Source organism: Maylandia zebra, linkage group LG9 (genome assembly GCF_041146795.1).
Source record: "Maylandia zebra isolate NMK-2024a linkage group LG9, Mzebra_GT3a, whole genome shotgun sequence".
Classification (NCBI taxonomy): domain Eukaryota; kingdom Metazoa; phylum Chordata; class Actinopteri; order Cichliformes; family Cichlidae; genus Maylandia; species Maylandia zebra.
Window position 1 is genome coordinate 35,939,028 of NC_135175.1, and position 6,000 is coordinate 35,945,027.

The following is a 6,000-nucleotide window of genomic DNA, read 5'->3' on the forward strand; positions in this document are numbered from 1 at the left end:
CGAACCATCGCCAACAAAAGGCTGGATTCATCCATTCATCCAGCGGAGCGCGAGAGGAGGAGGAGGAGAGGCATCCCTGCTCGACCGAGCAGCCGGAGAGAGGAGATCTGAGCTGCACAGCCACTGCGAGCTGACACAGTTGTTGTTGATGAAACTTTACACACTCCTCTTCCTCCTCCTCCTCCTCCTCTTTCTTCATTGGAGCGTTGTCCGGACAGGCAGGCTGGCAGTCACATGAAGCCAACACCTGTTGGCAGTGTGGGGGGATGACAAGCACATGCTGCTCCGTCTCACACTGTTTCCCAACCGGCTGCGCAACAAACACATGTCGCACACGCTCACTTCGCAGCAGAGAAACGACTGCAGACGCAAAGAAACTCCAACAACATGAAGCTCAGACATGTGGTCTGCAGTCGGAGAGGGAGAGAGGGAGGAGGTGTGGAGGGGAGAAAGCAGGGAGCGAGGAGGGAGGAGGGGGTGAAAAACCGGTTTCCAATAGTGACGGATGATTTGTAGGTAACAGTTGTTTGCCTTGCAGCTCGAGGCCTGCCCTGCTCTGCCGCAGAGAGTCTACTGCGTGCATCTCCGGCAGACTGACAAACTCATTTCTCTTAAAAGCATCACATCACCTGTGAAAGCACAGCAGCCACCCACACAAACACAAAACACACCCAAATATACTTTATAAATATGGAAATACATATAAATATTCACCCATTGATTCTGCTTTTGTCCTGAGCTCTCATGTTACCTGAGTTTTCTGCAGGATGCCGGCACCAACAGTTTGTTTACATGTGAAACAAGCGGCTCAATGACCCAATCTACAGTCTGTGTCATGCAAATGTAGCTATTAGCACCTTAAAAGCTGCAAACCCAGGATTACAAGCTGCTGTTGCTCTATAACTCTTAACTCACCACTGTGGCCTGTTTGGGCCTCTGTGCAATCAGTCTATGTAAGCCTGAGAGGCTGATTTCACCATGATGATTATTTAATCCTGAAGTGATCACATTTGGATCTAAGCTAGCAACAGTATGTAAAACAAGGATGTGGCTACCAATGTTACCTCTAATGTTTCATGTGTCTGAGCGAACACACAAACTCCCTGAGCGAACCCTTGGACACTGTGAGCGACATTAGACGTGTGCACTGTGGTCACGCCAGCGTTGAATCATCCAAGTTACATGTTTATTAAAATAATCAAATTACAGCATTTACATTTTTCGACCAATGGGAAAGGGTGGGGAGTGTTTTGGCTTCGTCTCTGCTCACAGGCTTTCGAGCGTTTTCCTTATAAAACACAGTTTTTACTGTTTCTTCCCGCAGTAAATATAAACAACGACAGTATTCAGGAAGAAAACCAAATATTGCATATTTTTTTATCATAACTCTGGTTTTACGTGGCCGATCAACACAATTTAAAAACTGATATAAAGTCCACACTATTTCCATTAATTCTTCCGTCTGTCCTGCTCACATCTCCAATGGTTGTACACGTTGTCATTAACGTGGCTTCACTCCACATCGGCCACGCTGCTTTGCTCGCTAAAACAGCGGTGTCGGCACATATTTACTTTAATCTCAATTCAGGTTAGAATTTTTTTTGTGTGCGCAACGCAGATTTTCTCTGCGCAGAGACCATGCCAACAGTGCGCAATTGCGCAGCTTAGAGGGAACATTGGTGGCTACTGTTAGCTCAACAAATCCATTTTAAACTTCAAGTTTAGCAATTAGCCATCACTGTTTTGTACTTTACAGTTAGAGAAGCAAGAGCACCACAGCTAATGACAACTAGCTTGGTTAGCAACATAGATAGGTGCTAAGAACTGCAGGGAAACAGATTAATTACACCAAAACTGGGATGGACAAAGCCAACCATCCCAGAGAATTACTTAGTGGACCAACACTGGAAGCACTTTTAATGTTAAACTTACTAGACCATGAAAGGAAAGTTAAAGTCTGTACTAACTGTTGCTGTGAATGGGAAAACTAGCTGTAAACACCAACTGACTGCTCAAACACCATTTTGTGTTAGCATTAGCCTGGCATTTTCAGCAATGTCAGCATGCACGTTTGAAACCTGGACAACACCTCATGCTAAGTTAGTTAGCATGAGGTGATAGTTTGCAGTGATAGATTAGAGATTAGATTAGATGAAACTTGGGTTCCTCTGGGAAATTCAGTTTAGCATGAGGTGATAGCTTGCAGTGATAGTTAGCATGAGGTGATTACTTAGTTAGCATAAATGACTATTAAAGGGTGTAAATATGATCATTTCTGCATTAAATGTAGACATTTAAACAGGAGAGTCTATACAGATTGATTCGCTTTTGAAGCCTTGCGTGGGCACAAGAGGGACTATAATACTTGGTTCTTCTGTATTAATAATACTTTCTTCAGTCTCCTTTAACCTCTCATTTTAGATAAAATCATTCATTGTACGACAGTGTAAAAACTTTACACTGGCCTGCACACTAGATTAGAGAGATTAGATAAAACTTTATTAATCCCTCGGGTGGGTTCCTCTGGGAAATTCGGTAAAAGAGAGAAGAACACTAGAGAGAAGCTAAAGGGTTAAATTTCAAAGTCAGTTTTGGCTTCAGGTTGGGAAATGTAACTGTGACAGTGTCAAGTCCTCTAAAGTATAGATGAACCAACGTGTGTGTTTGTGTGTCAGCCTGATCTGGACCAACCAGTTTTGTGATGCTGATACTTTAGATACAGTTACTATGACGACTGCTCACCTGTTGCTGTCAGAGTTGGGGGTAGGGTGTGTCACGACCTGTGTTTACATGACTTAAAAGTACAATGGCCTACATTCATCACTAGCACTGAAGCTAAAACAAACAAACAAACGTTTTCAGGAGTAATGTGTGATGTGTAAAGATTTTCAGGTCCTCCACAAACACCAGAACTCACTTGTGTTTATATCACTACATGAGATACAGCATATCGCATGTCGTCATGTTAGATTAAAAAACCATCTCAGATCAATAATCAGAGGACACACGCATTCATTTGTAGCTCTCTAAACTTAAATGATGTCTTGAACTTAACTAGTGATGAAAAGTCTTCTCACACACACACACACACACACACACACACACACACACACACACACACACACACACACACACACACACACACACACATCATGGTTACACAATTCATTTATAGCTGATTTAAAACTGATAAAGATTTTCTGCAAACTTCTTATAGCCATGAACATGTCTTCATCTTCCATCCATCCATCCACTTCCACTTATCCTTTTCAGGGTCGCGGGGGGCGCTGGAGCCTATCCCAGCTGTCATAGGGCGAGGGGCGGGGTACACCCTGGACAGGTCGCCAGTCTGTCGCAGGGCCAACACACAGGGACAGACAACCATTCGCACTCACATTCATTCACACCTAGTAGCAATTTGGATTATCCAATTAACCTATCCCCACAAGCTGCATGTCTTTGCACCTTCTTGCTGTGCAGCAACAGTGCTAACCACCGTGCCACCGTCTTCATCTTGATTAGTGATTTCTGTTATGTGGCCGCAGAGTGAAACTCTATATACACACAGTCATGTTTATATGACATTAGAACATTAACTCAGCAAGCAAGCTAAAATTTACTGTCTAGTTGCTACGTTTGGTGTCAAGCAATTTGTAACTAGGCTAACATTAGGTAATGTTTGTCAGAAGAAGGTTACATTTGTTTCACAAAGCCCATCTGTTTAGCCAGCTAGCTGTTATGTTAGATGCCAAGTAATGTTTCACCAACTAAAGTTGCCTTTAGCTAAAATTAGCCAAAGGTAAAGGTTCGTTTTATGAAGTGCACCAAGCAGAACGAAATTAAACGAGTAACAGATTCATGCAGCATAGCTAATTTACAGCTACCTGGTTAACTGTATTTTGGTTGCTACTTTAATTGCTATTCAAAATGCTAGTTGGCTAGCATAATTTCCTCACCAGCCGTGGTGACTTTAAGGACGCTAACTTTAATTTAATGTCCAAATATATTGATTTATCCATTAGTAAATAAGGTAATGATACAAAACTAATTGTATTGAAGTGTTTTCAGACACACTGCCACTAATCGCCAGATGTTAACGCATTCACAATTTTGGATACGTGAAAATCATGGTGTCAAAGTAGGATCACCTGATAACCTCCACACAGGCCTGAAGACTGGTGTGAAACAATCAGACTACTGCTGGTTGCACTGGGAAAAGAAGAGTATTCCTCGAGTGGCTGACAAAAACGTCCTTGTTTTTACTTTAGTAGCTAGCCTACTGCTGCAGTCCCTGCTTGAATGGAATTGCCAGACCTTTCTACAAACACTGTCCCGTCACCCTCTGACAGTAAGGGAAGTGAAAGTTATGCCTGAGGGCTGCATCCAAAATGATTCCAATTTTAATTTGAAGGCAAACCTCCTTTATTTTCCCTTTGTTTCACACGTTTTCCACTTCTAATACTGCTCAGCTAAAAGTTAGCGAGTATTTGCAGACAAACATGAAAAACTACAGGCAGCTTTGTTAATCTGGTACCAACCAAAGCTTTTCTGCATGCTTCAGGGACCACTGCCAACCATTTGGGACACAGTTCTTTTCTTTAGCAACTGATGGCTGTCTCAGAAGTTTGGAAAGAAACGTGTCTGGATTTCTTTACTTTTCTTGAAGACGTTTCGCCTCTCATCCAAGAAGCTTCTCTTTAGTTTTAAGAGCGATTGGTGGAGAGTCCCACACTTTTAAGCTCTACTGGGAGTGTCCCTACGAGGGTCGTGGACCCCGTATTGATCCTTTGCCTAATCACACCAGCGAAGGTACCTATATCATCCCCAGCTAGCTGTAAGACCCACAGAGGTTAGGAAAGAAGGACATAACTGCTGCGACGATACCTGGTGGTTTATACCACAGGTAATCCTCTTTTTGACACGTGGCATACCCAAAATGTATAAACTAGATTTAAGTTTTTATTTAGTGTGACCCAAAATGAGTTAGTGAGTGCACACACTGAGCAGGAAACCGTTCACAGAGGTGAAGATGTAGGCTTCTTCCAGGTCAGAAGTGCTTCTATAACCACAGCTTTTGCCATCTGGTGGCAAATGCAGGTTTAAGCACTTCTGCACAGGACACAGGGATGATTTGCACTGTCAGTATTTTGCTGACACTTCACGTGAGCTTTGTTATCATCATGCTGATATGCAGCGTATACACTGCTCTCTGAGCTGTTACACACATGACATACAGAAAATACAGCAGAACATCACAGGGACAGTCTGTATGTCTTATCACTGATGAGGCTGATGTGAGCTGACACAGCAGCAGTGGACGTCTTCATTTGCAGCGGGTTTCTGGAAGTTCAGCAGAAGTTCTTTATAAACCCACGCAGATCAATAACACGCCATCGAACCACTTCTCATTTTGTCAGTATAACAAAGCTCAAAGCAGCTGCTAGAAAACGTCCTTATAACAACAACACGGATGCAAGGATGAAGAAATATTGTTTCCTTTTTTTCTTACAGAAAGAGGCCACTGAATGATACAGGTGAACGGCATGTGCTGGTTTGTGGACCAGGGGGCCAAACGAAGAGCCAACAGCTCCTTCTAGTGGTGTGTCTGCTGTACTACACACCTGTAGTTACATAAAAAACAAGAGCAGCAGCTATAATGAGGCCAGTGTTTGTCCAAAGGGCAGATTTCCTGTCTGTGTTAAGTGTTTAATGTTTATCTGGAGACATGACCTGATGATGGTTTCTCAGAGGCCACGCAGATCTTTATCTAACATCTTCTACCTAAAACTTGCTGCTTTTGCTAAGAATAAACAGCAGAGTCTGTAAAGAAACTGGATTATATTTTCACAGCACAGATAGGACAATGATTAAGTGTTTGCTGTGTGAGAGGACACACACGTGAGCGAAGTCATGAAACCAGAAAAAGCTGCTAAAGTTAAACCAGCGGTTCCTTTCCTGTGGTCTCATTTCAGTTTATTTCCAGTGAACAAAGATCTTAAT